Source organism: Episyrphus balteatus, chromosome 4 (assembly GCF_945859705.1).
Source record: "Episyrphus balteatus chromosome 4, idEpiBalt1.1, whole genome shotgun sequence".
NCBI lineage: Eukaryota > Metazoa > Arthropoda > Insecta > Diptera > Syrphidae > Episyrphus > Episyrphus balteatus.
In genome coordinates, this window is record NC_079137.1 from 14,598,805 (window position 1) to 14,616,653 (window position 17,849).

The 17,849-nt window shown below is 30.7% G+C and overlaps 1 long non-coding RNA gene across 2 annotated transcripts in view; it reads right to left on the reverse strand.

The window, feature by feature from the left end:
* LOC129917812 (uncharacterized) overlaps positions 1-3,038 on the reverse strand; it is a 62,397-nt gene extending 59,359 nt beyond the window's left edge. The window contains exons 1-2 of one of the 2 annotated variants that reach the window (XR_008772862.1): positions 2,918-3,038; positions 2,068-2,780 (exon numbers count right to left, since the gene is read on the reverse strand). This is a non-coding gene — a long non-coding RNA (uncharacterized LOC129917812). Of the gene's footprint in view, positions 1-2,067 lie in introns of both variants that reach the window. The other variant, XR_008772861.1, reaches the window with a different exon arrangement.
* Positions 3,039-17,849: the final 14,811 nt, after the last annotated feature.

The following is a 17,849-nucleotide window of genomic DNA, read 5'->3' on the forward strand; positions in this document are numbered from 1 at the left end:
TAGAGGAATTTATGACACAATTTGAAGTTCGTGCAAACCGCTATGTATAACTTAAGGGTTTATGTTTCACATAAATATTTAAGACTCGTTTCAGCAAATGGGCCTAAATCTTTACTTTTTATGAGTAAAATTATGTTAAAGCTAGTTGGTTAATCAAAGGCATAAGCCTTTTGAACGAATAAAAACAACTTCAAAAATAAAATAAGAAAAATATATAAAATACGTCAATACGACTTTAGAGTCTGTACGCGTAAGTGTATCAAGTATTGTAGGAATCGGTCAGAAATTAAAAAAAAAAATTTCTAAGCCACTGCTACAACTGCCATGCATGTAAGAATTTATAAACTATTTTACTTAGTAAGCATATCTTTCATATTTTCTCCTCCCTTCGAAGACTAGTTTTCTTGAGACTTTTAACTTACAAAAAAAACTGGGCAGTGAGCTGCAGTTAACAGAAAGTAATAAAGCAATTGAAATAACATTTAATGAAAGCACTTTTTCACAAATTGTATTTTATTTGACAGCTGAAAATCCTTATATACTATTGTTTAAGTAATGTTGCCAATAAGTTAGCATATCACACTTCGGGAACAGTTGCAAAACACTAAGCCTAACCTAAAAGATCTGGTTAAAGTTGAAACCAAGGAGAAGTTCTGAACTGAAAACTTTTAAACATTTATATTTTTAATTGAACGACAAATTCGACTCAGTTTTTGTTCTTGCTTATGTATTTCCTAACAAACTTATGAAAAGAATAACTCTCTTGTTATAGTTTTATTTTAGGTCGATATATTTTTTAAAAATGTGGTGTTGCTTCTCCGTTTTAAGTAGGTACTTTACTTTGACAATTTTTGTTTGCAGTTCTTCGTCAAATTATTAATTTGTGTTCAAAAGGTTATTTGACTAAATTATGGTATTTGTAGGTTTCTGATATTATTTTTCTAAGTTCTAAGAAAATTTTCAAAGACACAAAGATTGGGAAAGAATTTCAGCAAAACAAAATTGAGGACTCTGTAAAATATACAATACCTATCTATAACTATATCTCTTTTCTTGATTTTGTGAAACAAACAAGGTGGATTCAAGGATAATAAGCTTTCAGGAGACTCTACCTCTACGGACTAATTTATTGAACTCTATTGACTGACTAAGGATTTCATTTAAACTAACCATTTGCAGTTTTTGGCATCAAAACAACCATGAAATCTCTAGTCTGCTTAGATGTCTAAGTTCTTATAAGAACAAAAAGATATAAACTGTAATTGCTATGACCTTGCAATGACAGTTTATATCATTTTCTAATCTTAGCTATGTTCGCATTTAAAATGGTGCCAAATAATTAATATAAGTTCCCTGACACATTCAAAAAGTTTCTATTCAAAACATCAAATTTCTTCAAAATATGGCCAAATCATACAAAATTGACAAAATTCTCAAAAAGAACATTTCCCACTTCTGAATGTCAAACTTGACCACACAAAAAAATTCTTATTAGACTAAAAAATTCAACTCCATATTGGAACTTGAGTTCATTTTTTTTAAAGAAAAACAACTTAAAAACTGGGATCACCCCTAAAAAAAATTCTTTGGTATAACACAAATCGATATACAACCCTTGACAGCAGCTGTCATCAATTTCAAATTCAAATGACACGTGACTGGACTGTACATTATACACCACATTTTTAAACCGATACAACCACCCTTTTTCAAAAAAAAAAATCTATAATAACCTACTTGGTATTCAAAAGTATCTAATAGATCAATAAGCTCATTAAAATTTCTTATAAGAAAAAAAAAAAACAATCTATCTTTCTATCTTTAAAGGCACATCTTCTTTCTTTAAGAAACAAGACGCAGTGTCTACATGTTATTTACACAGTGCAACACACACAGTGTCCAAGGACATTCCCCCAACCATATTTCAATATTTTTTTTTACACCCTAGATACATTTTTCGTTTTATTCGTTCTTGTATTAATTTCTCTCTTTATCGGCATAGAATATTGAGATAGATAAATACATTTCAGTCTAAAAAAAAAAGAAAGAACTTTTTTTCACACTTACCGGTGAATCAGCTGGATTTGTTTAGAGCGTTTATAACAAAAACAACAACAATGATGTGTAATTTATGTTATGTAATGTGTACGATGTATGATTTTTAATTTATATATTTTTTGTGTTATTGTTTCTTTTAAAAGAACGCAGCGGCTAATCCAATATAAATTTTTTGGGTTCACTTGGGGGTTGTCACTTTTAAAAAGATACTTTTCCTTATTTTTCTTTATTTAATAAAAAATATTCCACTTAAACTACGTTTCCAAGAGCACTTCAATTTTTATTTATTTTTAAACTTAAAAGCATTTTTCTATGAAGAAGAAAAATATCAAACTTTTCACTGTAGTTTGAAGCAAAGAGAAATTTGTTTTATGATCGTTCCAACAATCGATAGATACAAAGGTTTTCTAAAGGACGACAATGACAATGACGATGACGATATTTTCTCACTACAACTTATTGTTGTTGGGTAGAATCTTTTTTTCATAATATTTCTGAGGATATCTACTTTTTTTTCAAATCACGCGACGACACACACGGTGTTTTGTTTTTATTTTTTTTTTTGTGTTGACAAAAGTAATCCTTTGAAAGGATAATCTTTAAGGACTACAGCATGACAGATTTTAATTGAATATTCTTTTGAAAATCACTAGAAAATATTTATATAAAAAATCAATCTCAAGGCGAGAAGAAGAACACACTTCCGGACAAGGAGGGGGATCCTATTTTTGAAAAAAAAAAAAATAAAAGATCAATCAACTTTTTTTTTTCTTCTGTTTAACAATAAACAACCAAAAGATATAAAACTGAATTTAAACAAAAAAAAACCTAAACAAAAAAAGTATAAAGAGTAAGGTACTTTTTTATTATTTTTTTTTTATTATTAAAATTTTGTATCTTGTATCTGTTGCGTACGATGCGATACGAGGATTCTGACGCTTTAAGAAAGATACTTTCAACTCTAGTGCACGATAATAACTGAAGTGCTGTCGAATGAATTGTCTGAATTACCCTAGCGGTACGAATTTTGGTGGAATGGCATAGAATCGAATAGAAATAAGGCAGCAAAGCACATGCGGCGAATATTGGGAGAACGCAAACGCAAACTGAAAAGATACACAAACAAACAAAAAAATAAAAAAAAGTCGTAGCTTAGCTGCTATAAAAGACTATACACAAACACAAAAGTTAAAGATACTTTTTTTTTCTTTTTTTTTTGTATTTATAATGGAAAAGCAACGTGTTTTTCTATATTTTGTTAAACATTTATATTCGTTGTTGGTGATACTTTTGAAATTGTATTTCTTTCTAATAAAGATTCGTTGGTGAGACGCAGCGAAGAATATGTATAAAACCACAGGAAAAAACACCCCTAATCTGCCCTAAGGCAGGCTAGCCCCCGTACACACCGTTGCGTTGCGCTTGTCATCGCATTGGGGCACGAAATCCATTATTTATTATTTAAGCTTCTTACCAGCTGAGATCTGAGAGTGTAATAGAATAATATGTGAAGATGTAGAGAGGAGAATGAAAGCTTTTATTATTGAACGACTTCACCCTTCACCTCCGCCCTTGTCCACCCAACCAAATATTTTATTTTATTCTCCAGCATGGTGTGTTTACAGTGGGACTAGATTAGTCATTGTTAGGGTTTGTAGTCAGGTATTATGTATCTTTGTAAAACAATTATGCGAAATGCTAATGGGAGATCTTCTTCTTCTTGGGTTTGAAATATTACTTTGCAATTTTTAATTCCTTTATTGGTTATTATAGATAGGTATTATAGAAATGTAGTTATTTTCATTTTCAATTTTTCATGCAACATAAGAGAATTCGTTGAACAATTATATTATTGTTAATATAAACGATGAAACCCTTGCGACCCTATTATGGACAGCGCTGCATTTTCTACTAAATTTTGTGACACAAAGCATGAGAATCAATTGAAAACTAAGTTTCATACTATTTATTTTAATTTTTTAGTAAAGGTAGGTATTAGGTATAGGAAACAAAGAACACGAATTTTTCGTTTAGTTAAAGTAGCACTGGCTTTCCTGAAAATTCTTGGTTTTATAAAAGTTTAAGAACAAAAAAACCATCTCGTACCTAAGTACCTAACATCTATTTAAATTATTTGTTAATCTAATAAATTATTTGTAATCTGTCCCTTACTTTTGCGAGCACTTTTTGGCGGGATAAAAAATATTAATCTCAGAAATTGAAGTTCGTTTAATGTTGATTTGTTTAATGCTAAGTTGTTAAAATTTTCGTTAAAATAAGTTAACAGAAGATAATGAAAATTGTATTATTTTTTGATGTCCGCTACTTTCGTTACGTAGAAATTAATTTTAAAGCTCCATCGCTCCATGTCATTTTTACTTTCTATATTGGGGCTTTGTTTCGTGTCAACAATTTTGTTTCAGGTTTTAATCAAAACCAACATTACGATGATGGAGAAGTCCAAAAAAGTGGGTCTCTTAATTCCGTCCGTAGATCTGTGTACCTGTGCGTCTGACGAATTTTCTTTAAATTTGGTGCAGATGATTATTATGCATGGTATAAAAAGACAAGGTATGATCATTAGAGCCGCCATCTTACAAAATGGGGTAATAAGGTTTTGACGTTTGGCATTTGGCAAAGTCAAAAGCAACAACAATTTCCAAGACAAATTTGTTTACAACAAGAATTTCAATGGGCTGGGCTGTCAAAACCTTAAGTAGCCATAAGTTTTGACAGTTCTCGATACTGAGTTTTTTCTAATGATCATACCTTCTCTTTTTATACCATGATTATTATGGACCTCTGACAGTTGGTTTTGTTTGTTTTTTTTTTATATATCTCACTTAGAACGATACATTTGATATAAAATTTTCAAGTTATAGCAAACGATTTTGAAAAAGCAATTTCAATTAAACTGCATTTTTAGTTTTTCTCCAAAAAATCAAATAACAAAAATAAATTTTCATCTAACAAAAATTTGCCCTATCCGCTCATCCCCTACATCAACCAATATTCTTTAAAATTTATAAAGAGATAGCTCTTATATTCACAAATATATTTTTGAACTGGATTTTTTTTTTTAAATTGTAGGACCCGTTACAAAAAATAATTTTTTGTATATATAAAATTAAAAAAAAAATTACATACATAGGTACCCTTACCATTCTTAGAAAATATTTATTCAGTTACCTGTTTTGAAAATACGTATTGATTTAAAAAAAAAAGTACCGTTAATTGATCATAATTTCAAATTCTCCTCTAAGGAACTATCTAAATCCCTTAACTACCAATTTGGAACCAAAAGAGACAGACAGACAGAATTGCGAGACCTACTTTTTGGCATTTTCAATCATCGTAATGTCATACCTCCTCGATTTCAATTTTTTTTTACGAATCCTAAACTTACCCTATAGTATTTTTTTTTTTTGTATAAATACATGCAGAATGCAGGTGTGTGTCTGTCTCTGCATCCATCTCTACGTCGAACTAGGGCCCGTTGAATAAATTTGCCTGAAATTCGTTATAAATAATGTTTTTTAATGTCTATCATATAACAATGTTTGCAATTTTCCTTAAAACAAAAATTTACATGAAAATTTGTTTTTCGTTACATTTTGTTCTTTCATCGATTTTTGTTTCCGATTTATAAGAAGTATCTCCCACTGTACTTGATATAGCAAGAAAAGCCAACAAATTGAAGTGGTTTCGGAGCTGCCGGCTTTTTTATTTCTTTTTTTTTTTGCATTGATTTTGTTAGTGTCTTTCGTTTCGTTTTTTTTTTCTTATATTTTTTTTACGTTTCCCAGAGGGTGGGTGGGTTGCACGATATTGTATTTCTGTGTATGTATCGTGTGTCCCCATACATTTGTATATTTGTGACATGACAAGTATAAACCTTAAAAAAATGAAAAATGTATGCTAATAGGGGGTTTCAGTGGCGGATGGATAATAATAATTAATGAACAGGAGTGTCGAACAAGGTGGCCATTGATTTCATATTCATTGACAGATGACAGTCGATTTGATGATGATGGGGTTTTTGGAAAACGAAAAAACTAGGACAATACAAAAGTGTCAGACTGTTCAGAAGCTTTTTTTTTTAGTAGGCATTTGTTTCCTTTCAATTTTAGTTTCTGTTCAGAGTCAGGTCGAATTATAGTGTACCTACAAGTTTCCAAGATATACATTCAGAACATAGGAATGTTTTTTTTTTTCTTTCTCAAGAAGTTTCAAAGCCACAGTCAATTTATTTTTAGTTAGCTGGGGTTAAATAGTCAAATTGCTTTAGCAATTATGTGTACTTGTTTATTAATGTATGAATATACCTCTGCTATATGGTAATGTTGTTTCAGCTGTTTAATTGATTACGAGTGACATTTCATTGTTGTGGTTAGGTAGAATTAGGTACCTATAGTTAATTCAATTACTATTGTGATTTTCCAACAGTTTATTTTGTAAGTATCAATGTAGGTACACGTTTTTACAATAAATATAATTACTATTATGCTTTTTAAGAGGTATTAATTATTAAGGGTCACAGTGGTTTTTTAATATCTATTCATAGACACATACAACAAGTTTGTGTAGCTTTGAATAAAATTCTTAAAATAAAGACATGAATCAACTCTGCTATGGTTTCTTACTACTTATAAATTTTTTTCTATTTAATCTTCCGTTGGGTGCCATTTAAGTTTTCAATTTACCAAAATTTTTATTCTGTTAAAAGTGTCAGGAATTTATAGCATCTTCAATGTAAAATTATAAGGTTTTGGACTAATTTTGACCTTCGTTTCGCTAGTTTTTATTTTTTCGCTTTAATAATATTGATTTTTTTTAAGAAAAAGGGTTTAAATGAAACCAATCTCCTATGTAACTTTTATCATTTGGTTATCACGAATTCTTAGTGATTATGCTTGTTGTTACAAAATTGGTAAGTAACCTTTTCAAAGTTTACGAAACAAATTAATAGCGTTATGACGATGCTGGATTGCCATGTTTTGTTTTCACATCAAGAGCTCATACCACTTCTTGATTATCTTAATACTTCAAATTAAAAGTTGATAAGAATGTTATTATTTCGAATTCTATCAATGAGTTCTAACTATAGTATAGGTAGGAATTTAAGTGATAAAGATCAACCTCCATTTACTAAAAGAACTTTCTTTCAAGCTTCTAGAAAGTAAAATCGAACAGGGGAATCCCAAACGAAGGAAAAATATCTACAAAAAGAATGAATGGAGCTAAAAAGGTAAATATTTTATCGTCTCCAAAATCTAAAATAATCTGTACAATATCCGGTAGGTAATTTTTTTTTTTTTTTTTTTCAACTATACGATTTTTATATTATTTTTATTTTCTACCATAATCAATCTGAATGGTATAATTTCTAGAACTCAATTTGTTTTTTTTTTTTTTACTATTTTTTTAATGAATCATACATACATCAATATTGTAGATACAAATTGGTTTTTAATTCAATAGAAATCCTTCTTACTAATATTTACAAAAGCACGAGAACTCTTATTGGAGAAATAATGTCTGGAAGATAGACGAACAAAATTGAAATGCACTGTTGATGGTTCACATGAATTTATTCAAATGACTAACTGTCTTCTATGTTTGTCTTGATATTTATAGACAAAATAATAATAGCTCAGGGAAATTAGTCAAAATATGGGCATGAAATCGCATTTTTCGCGGGACAAAATTTTTTTCATCTAATGTGTTCGGGTGGTTGTCCTTATCATAAAAGTCAATTTGTTGGGAAAATTGGAGGTTGGGAACAGCCGCCATCTTGGAAAAGAGATTGGTATCGTTTTTATTGAATAGCTCCATTGTTATTCATTTTAACAGAAAATGACAAAGGTAGGACTTATTAACAATAAAATTATCTAAACAATGATATACAAAACAATTCCGTGCGTTGATTAAATAAAATTTTATAGTTGGTCAAAGTGCGGCTTTGTATCGCAAGGTTGGGACAAAATGACATTTTTTCATATATCTGACGAACTTTTGATTTGTTTGGATAATTCTTCAAGAATGAATTATAGTACTTATAATTACCTATAAAATGAGCCCACAATCGTTATTGTAACCATCGTATTGTAGAAGTAATCTAACTCCGAAACTCTCCATGTACTAGTCAAAAGTGAGAAAAAAGCTAGTTTTTTGCTAGTAGGCCGAGAAAATTTTGGGAGTAGAGGTATAACCAAAATATAAGTTCGCAGTTTTGCTGCTATACTCGTGTTAATGTCGATTTCAAAGGTCTGAAAACTCTAATTTTGGGCTTTATACGGTTTTTGGGGGGTTAAATAACGTAAGTTTTCCAGTTAACGTGAATGGGCTAAATTTATACTATTTGAAATTATAAATATACAAGCTGATGCTCTATCATTTTTCCTAAATCTAGACACCCCAATCTTGATTATGTGACCAATAGAACTCAAGATATAAGCCGTTTATACGATTATGTTTTAGAGGCTTTTTTGTTTTGATTTTTGTTTGTTTATTTGAATTGAAAAGCCTGATATGGTTAGTTAAAAAAGCTTATATCGTGAGTTCTATTAACCCCATAGCCGAGATTGAGGTGTCCAGATTTAGAAAAAATAATAGAGCATCAGCTTGTATATTTATAATTTCAAATAGTATAAATTTAGCCCATTCACGTTAACTGGAAAACTTACGTTATTTAACCCCCCAAAAACCGTATAAAGCCCAAAATTAGAGTTTTCAGACCTTTGAAATCGACATTAACACGAGTATGGCAGCAAAACTGCGAACTTATATTTTGGTTATACATACCTCTACTCCCAAAATTTTCTCGGCCTACTAGCAAAAAACTAGCTTTTTTCTCACTTTTGACTAGTACATGGAGAGTTTCGGAGTTAGATTACTTCTACAATACGATGGTTACAATAACGATTGTGGGCTCATTTTATAGGTAATTATAAGTACTATAATTCATTCTTGAAGAATTATCCAAACAAATCAAAAGTTCGTCAGATATATGTATGAAAAAATGTCATTTTGTCCCAACCTTGCGATACAAAGCCGCACTTTGACCAACTATAAAATTTTATTTAATCAACGCACGGAATTGTTTTGTATATCATTGTTTAGATAATTTTATTGTTAATAAGTCCTACCTTTGACATTTTCTGTTAAAATGAATAACAATGGAGCTATTCAATAAAAACGATACCAATCTCTTTTCCAAGATGGCGGCTGTTCCCAACCTCCAATTTTCCCAACAAATTGACTTTTATGATAAGGACAACCACCCGAACACATTCCATGAAAAAAATTTTGTCCCGCGAAAAATGCGATTTAAATTACTAATTTCCCTGGGCTATAAATAAAATTGTTGCTTCAAATCGATATTAAAATGTGTCTTTTGTTGCTTTAGAATTCATAGCTGGATTTTTGTTGGAGGGTCTATGATTTTTAATTAAATTTTGGATAAACAAAATTACCTACATAACCTACATAAAAATTACATAATACAAGAACACTTACCAGATTTTTTTAGCTGATGGTGATTTTAGCTTTTGTAACTCGAAAATTATCGCAATTGTGGTTTTTTCCAAAAGAAATAACTTTGTTTTAAGAATTTGTATCTAAGAAAAATAAAAAAAAAGTTATGAACTTTTACCCTTCATAAGAAAACTAGCGGACAGAGGAAACTTCAGGACTTTTTAAAAATTCTAAACCACCCAAAACCGTACCTTTATAGTCTATTTTTATAAATCTAACTAGGCGATATGTGCTATAATTTTATATACATATCTACTATTAATGACATGTCATCTTTTATGGCTTCATTAATATCTGACTACTGTTTCGTTTAGTATATATTATTATGTATAGTAGAATGTAAATTACCTAGGGAAGCTGTTGCGTGCGTTATAATCCTCTTCTCATTTATCAAACAAATGCCGCTAACACTAAATTTAAACAGGTGGAGTGTTTTTTTTTTGCAAAGAAAAAAATTAACACACAGAATAAAACGTAGTTATATTGTTATTAGCTTGATACTTTTATTATATATTGTTACTAATGTCGTAGATACATTTGAACACAGATATTAATCTTCAAATCTAAGCAAAACTTTTAAAAATTGATACATTTATTAATGGCGGAAGGCACTTAAATAATTTGGATTTAAGTCTTAGTTTTGATTTAAATGAAAAAAATTATGTACATACTTAATAAATCTGTCAAATAAAATAAATATGATTTTAAAAGTTACACCCAAATTTTATTGAAAAAAAAGTTGTCAAATTTATAATTTTTTTTTTTTCAATTTTATGGAGATAATAATATATAATCTTTAGTTTTAACACCTACACAAATATTTATGAGATTTATAAACCTTGTAAAATAAATAACAATGATATATGTGAATGTATGTGACTTAAAAAAATACAAACATTAATAATAAAGTTAAATAACAAAAAAAAAAGATAAAAAGCCATATATTTTAAAGTGAATTTATTATATGTTATATCTTCGCCGCCGGGTACAAAGGGGTTAAGTCACAAAATTGCACTTTTCGGGTTTCGATGAAATAAGAATAACCTCTTTTTTCTTTTTTGTTTGGTATCAAAAACATAAATTTAGAACAACTCTTTCCCATAAAAATAAGAGGATCAATACTCAAAAATTCATCGATTAGCTCAACTTCGCATTTTCTGGCAAACTATCATTTATGACTTAACCCCTTTGTACCCGGCGGCAAAGATATATGGTTAACATATTTATTTCTTAACTTAACAGACATACTGAAAAATAGCTCCAGGGATATCTTTACTTCTGGTATTTTTGATCATAAAATAGTAAAAAAAAAAATACCAGATACCTATTAGTTAAATATACCAAAAATAAAGTTAAATAAACTAGAAGTTAAGAAACTTAACTTTAAAGACGACTATAAATTCCACCCTAAGAGTAAGCTTAAGAAGTTTGAAAACAAAAATTGAAAAATTATATCATAGATATTTATTTACTTATACTTGATTATAAAGAATAATATTCCAAAAGTCCTCAGGAGTCTTTTAAAATGCTGGATACATACTAATTTTGGAATAAATTGATCCATTTACTGTGCGGTATTTTATGCAGACAGACAAAAGAGTTGTGGAAGACAGTATTTTTCCCACCCGAATACGATTGACTTTTAATGAAGTCTGCCATTTTTGCAGTCCAAGTTTGATCAGAACAGGGGTACAATTAAGGCTTTTGTTCTATCTAAAGCATTGACAAGCTTCGAAATTTAAACCAAAGACCAAGTGGAACTAAGATTTATTCAGAGTACTTAAATCTAGCAGTTTTTCTAAAATTTTGTGATGAACGAACTCTTGTTACAATTTGCCAAGAACAACCCTCAACAAATCCGGATCTGCAGTATGATTGTCCAAAGCTCAGATCTTTTTTCTTGGTCTATATAAACGTCAACTTAATTAAAATTTGCTGATTTTAGTAGACTCAAAGACTCCGGATTATTAATTGAAGCTCCGAAGAACCAGCGATTCAGCCCAATCTGCAGCAAATTACCTCGAAATAGTGAACTTATTTCAAGCTTGAGTTACAAAATTTAACACCTTTATGATAACGACTTGAACTTTAAATAGGTACCTAACAAACTTTGTTACTCCATATAAATGTTAATTTTAAGTCAAACCGAAATCGAGAAATCTGCCAAAAATGCTGATAACAATTAAGTAAGACAAGTTACTGCCTTTGTAAAGTATCAAGCATCGTATACCGACCATATTTTCTTAATGTGTCGTCACACATAAACAAGAACGATAAGAGCAATGTTTTAACCAAGCACCTCCATATAGCACTTATCTATCTATCAATTGCACTTTACTATTTTCATTTAAATTTTGAGCTGTCAAAGTCATGTCAAGAAACTAGAAAAAAACAGCAAATTACTTGCACACTTTAACAAAAAAAAATATGCTATCCATCTGCCTACTACTCGTGTGAGAGCTTTATTTTGTCTATTTTATCTTTGCAAAGCTGCTAAACAGTACAACTACAAAAAAGTATCTATGTGTTGTGCCGGCGTTTTGTGCAACTGCTCAAATATGTGTAGGTAAAAAGTATCTATGAATTTAAACGTTAGATGATAGAGAGTCGTTGTCTATCCGCTTTTGGAGACGACAGGAGGCTGACAAAAACACTACTTGTTACCTCTCTCTTTGCCTAACTTTCCCTCTTCGTCATCTACAAATTCTTCGGTGTCCATCTAACAGCTAAGAAATTTTTGCGTAGCGCTGCTATATAACTTGTTGGATTCAGAAGCAGCGCCAACATCGTCGTCGGTCGAGTCGTCGGCGTCGACGATCCCACCTCATTCACCGCCATCAACAAGACAGCAACTATAACAGCAACACACACATGGCCCCCCTTTCCCTGTTGTTCTCCCTCTCTCGAGAGACCTAGAGTGTTGGGGCTTGGGGCCTGCTATAGGCAAGGCGTCTATTTTTAGACGATTCTCTCATCATCGGTGGCTGGGGATTGGGTGGATATCACCTCATCGCGAGGCCCCATTGGCTGGGCGCTTAAGCGAACAGTAATTGCTTGAACTTTATGTTGTTGGTGTTTTATATTTTTTTTTATTTTCTTTTCTTATTTTGTTCTGTTCTATTCAGTTTTTTTTCGTTTTCGTCCGCTTTAGTGTAATGTTCTTGTTATTAGTTTTGATTTGATACTGAAATTCGTTGTTGTTAGTATTTTTTTTTTGTTTTCTGCTTTGCGGTCTTGCATTTGGCAATAGACAAATTTGATGGAGGAAACTAGGGGTAAGGAGGGTAGAGAAACGCAAGACCACAAATCTATTGTTGAGTATTAGAGGGAATGAAAATGAAAAAAAAAAAAACCTGCAAGTGTGAAAGTTTGTTGAAATATTAATTCAAATAGACAAGGGTTGTTGCACACACTGCGGGGGCTCCAAAGTGCGCTCTTATACAAATTGAGCGTTTATGAGCTTCTTGGCTTGCCTGCAATTGCTGTTGCTATAACTTTGTTGCTGTGATTGACATGGTTTTCTTCTCTCTTTATCGTTATTTTATTTGACACTTTTTGTTTTCACAGAAAACAACAAAAATAAATTGATTAGATTGGAAAAATTATTACTTTTTTTTTTTTGCACAATTGAAGATTAACATTTAGAGTGTTTAGGTAGAAGAAGAAGAAAAAGTTTCTGAAGAACACTTGAAGAAAAATATTTGTTTTGTTGTTAAATGAGGAGAATGCATTTGAAAAAAAAAAAGTTGTCAAGAACTGCAATCTCAACAGAAATTGTGTAGTTTTTGAGTTTATTGTTTGACTTTTTTACGACCTGCCGTAAAATTGTATTTGGTTATAGTATAAATAATGCATTATGTCAATTATGACACAGGTTTTATGAGATAGAGGCAGTTAAAAGTTAAAATCAGGAAATAGAAGATCAAACAAATCAATAATTGATATTTTTTTACTATTCATTTAAATAAAAAAGATGGTTTTAATAACTATCTACCTACTGGTTCTATAAACATGAAGAACAGGATGACCTTAAACAAGTTTTTATTTATATTTTGACAAATTAGGATGTTTAGATGCGTCTTTAAAAGTGATTGGTTGAATCATATTTTTATAGTTATCTGCTTACATACAACTCATTAGCATAATGTTGTGTAAATATTATAAATCTCTAATTAATTACTTTTATTAACAGATTTTAAATTATGACTAATTTGTATAAACAACATGAATCATTTTGCGAAAAAAAGGCTTAGCGTTCAAATGCACGACTTGGATGCACGTTTTAGCACTGATGCGTTATAAGAATTTAGAATTAATCGAAGAGTGCTAAGTTTTTTTTCTAAAATAATTACATATATTTTAATTTTTTTAGTACACTCTTAAGAAAAAGTGATTCTGTTATTTTTAATCGGAGATTTAGCATATCAGATTTTGAGATCCATAAAAGCACAAGAAAAAACAAATTATAACTGTAACTTTTAGATAATATCAATAACCCACGAAGAAGTATTTGGAATTATGGAGATTTTCAAAATTTTTTTTTCGGAATTGTGAATACAATATTCGAATTCCTCGAAATATTCTACATCAATTTCATACTTGATTCTCTATAAAATATTGTGACCGAAGAAAGTTCTAGCGAAATGAAAAAGTATAAACCAAATTCGCACCCGTGTGCCTATCACGTCACAAAAAAGAGGTGTGCCTACAGAGGGTTAATATAAATTATGCTTTTAAATCATGAATAATTTAAAATTTTGTAAAGCTTTCATTTTTATCATTATTTTTTTTGTTATTCTATTATATTTTTTTGATTTTGTTTTATTGAATATCAAACTCAATTTATAGTTCTTACTTTTTATTTACAATTTTTAAACCTTGATTTTCCAAGAGAAATTAGACTTTCAATGAAAAAGGATCTGGTTTTTTTTTCGTTGAGAAATCAGACTTTCAATGAAAAAGGATCTGTTTTGATCATCGATAAGCAACCAAGAATTACACATTTTTACTGCAAACATCGAGCATTTAGTTTTTTGAAAAAAAAAATTTATTTCAATCTTACTTGTAAGTAGGTACATATATGTATACATTTTCGCCAGGCCATCAGTTCTTTTTTTTTGTAAGCAATGTATTATAATTTGCTCAAATAATTTGTATTAATTTATAAATATATTGAAGCAATTGTATTAAATGTTAAACAAAATCAATGTGCACTGGGGCGTATGCGTAATATAATTTTAGGAAAAATAAATGAAACTTTTTTAAATATTATAATTTAACTGAAAAAAAAACTTAACAAGCTTTGCCATATTTGTTATTATGAATTATGATATCAATAGTTAAGCTGGAAGAGAAAGTAAGCGTAAAAAAAATAATGACTCCAATAGATTCTGAAAGAAAATTTCCGAATAACCAGTTTTCGACCAATGTCTTGTGTGCGTAAAACAAAATTAGTCCGTATTCGTAGTAATGTTGGTGAACGAAATTTTAAAAATGGTGAAGGGGGCGCTAAAAACTATTGTTGTGTAATCAACGATTTTTTTAATTTTTTTTTTTTAAACTTTACCAAAATCTTTTATTTCCAATACTCATGATGAAGTTCGTGTGATACCTATTTTATTTAAAATATACTCAAAATAGTCAATCCATTTGATCTGTTAATTAATAGAATTAAAGACAATCGATTATGAAACGCAAACTCTGCATATACATACAATTAAGTTATAAAACTTCCATTATTATGCGTTTTCACATAATTATGTAAATTCAAACAAGTGAATTAAATATTAAATAAAAGGGAACAATGGGGTGTATACGTAACATTTTTTTTATTTTTTTTTTTTTCAACAAATTAAAAACTATTTTTTAAGATTTATTTTTTCAAATAATACATTTAACTGACAGAACAGAACAAAGCTCTGATATAGTTTCGAGTATGATGTGCAGAAGAAGTCTGAGAGACTAAAAGGAAGACGTATTTGAGGATCCTGCAAGAGCATAGTTTTGGCAATCCACTAAGGCCAAATAATCATTTTATTATCTTACTAAAACAATTTCAACTTGATTGAGTGTAAATTCCATCAACAGTGTTTTTCCAAATTTAATTTAATTGTTAAAAATGTTATTTAAGGAGATATTCATAGTTGTTTTTGTAAGAACAAATAAATCAGGATTTTTTTCACTAAAGTATAAAACTCTCACCTCAAACGATCTGAGCATAGTCAAAAAAAATAATAAATAATGCTAATATAACAGTTAAAAAATATTACTTGAGTAATTCAAAAGAGGAAGATTGTAATATTAAAATTTCGTCACGGTTTGCTTTTAATTTGCGATTGTAGTTTTCGTTTTTTGGGAGGAAGGAGAAATGTATGCTTCTTAACTCTTGTTTTCTTTTTGAACAAGGAATCGTTTTTTTTTTTGTAAGATTTCTTGTCGCAATTGAACTTTTGCATTTCCAATTTTATATCAATGTCATGTCGTCTATACATTTTGAAATCAACCCTTGCTGACCTTATTCACTCTGCAATGGTAAAAGTTGAACATTTTATTCTATAAAAATACACTCCGCATCAGCTGATGAGGATCAACTTCATATTTTTCACCAAATCCTTGTTGTAGCCTACTGCTTATTTTTTTCATTTTCACATTCAAAATCACACCACAAATAATAACAACCTCTATCAAGAGACCTCGAGTGTACCTACATCAACAACTGTGCAAAGTACCACAAACTATAATAATTTGCGTCTCATCCAATATTCTCTTTCATCTCGTCGTGCAGGAATCCCAGAACTAATCTTATATTCATGGAAAGTGTTGCGCATTTCGATGCCAAGACCACAGAAAAGCACAGAATCCAGAAGACACGCATCCATCCGCCACTCAAATGGGGTGTTAGATTGAACTTTCCTCACCCAGCAATCCTATCCAGCACCCAACACAACGACTACTCATTCCTCCGCAACTCGGTCGTTAGCTGATCTGTGTTCTGTCTTTGTTGTATTGTGCGCGGAATGTGCGACAAAAGTCTTGTTCTAGTGTGTATTGTGCAATTTCAAGCAACCAAAAGCATTCCCGTTAGCACCCTTGAGTCCAGAGAACACGACGCCATTGCCAGCCATGGTATATTCTTGCTGTTGCCACCCAAGCACCCAGCACCTCACAACAATCGTCTACTACAATACACGACATCAAAACCACCACGAACAAGGAGAAGAATCAACAGGGGTTGGGTAAACAGAGTGTAGAAGAACTCTGGCGCCATGCTTTATTGCTTCTTCCACTTCTTTCTTGTGCGTTCCTCCTATTTCATCGTCCTTGCTTTGCAACGGCAATCACCACCCTCCGAGACCCCCCCAACCAAAGTTTCTAATCCTTGGATAGCGCCCAGGAAGAACCGGAATGGAATTTATATCCCCTGCACGTATTTAGGGTACTGGGTGATAAAAATCTCATTTATTCGTTTGTGTTTGTGTATTCTGTGTATTCGTGGTGGAGAACGAGTACAAAAAAGAGAGGAAAACTTGTTTCGTGTATAAGTTGCCTCCCTGGCAAATGATATGGCAAGGACGATTTGATTATATAAGAGTGTGAGTGTTTGTCTTTTTTTTTATTTCATTTTCTTGTTTAGTTTGAGCGCCGCACCGCGTGTTGTAATAAAAATGCGCGTCGTTCTTAAAGTGAATTCGTAAAGTGTGTAAAGAAAGACATAAAGCAAGGAGTCCGAGAACGAAAGAACAAGAACCCACCAGCGAGGCAGAAATCGTAATAATTGTGTAATCACTTCCTTGTACACAGTGCGTAGCGTATTCGCTTTTCGAGACAAATTGATATGCATGCGTATGCAATGGAATTGTCAAAGAGATAGGGGAGGGAATCAATGGAAGATATTTATTATTTACGTCATGAGATTTACAACCAAGGAATGTAATACAGTGGAGTGGGTTTTTGCGCGTTAAGATTTAGGATGGAATGGCTGAAGCATAAAGTGGTTTTATTGTAAAAGAAGATTTTGAATTCGAATGAAAATAGAATGGAATGGAAAGTACATTAAAGAAACAGGAAGTTTCTAGGCATTTGTCAAAATTGAGAAAGTTTTATTGAATTTTTTTTTTTTTTTTTTTTGTTATTGGACTTTGAATATGGGGGAGTATTTTTGATGGGGGTTATCTACATGCATGTTTAATTGTTTATGCATACATATATACTTTGTAGATGCATACATATATGTATGTAATGTATCTACATATATG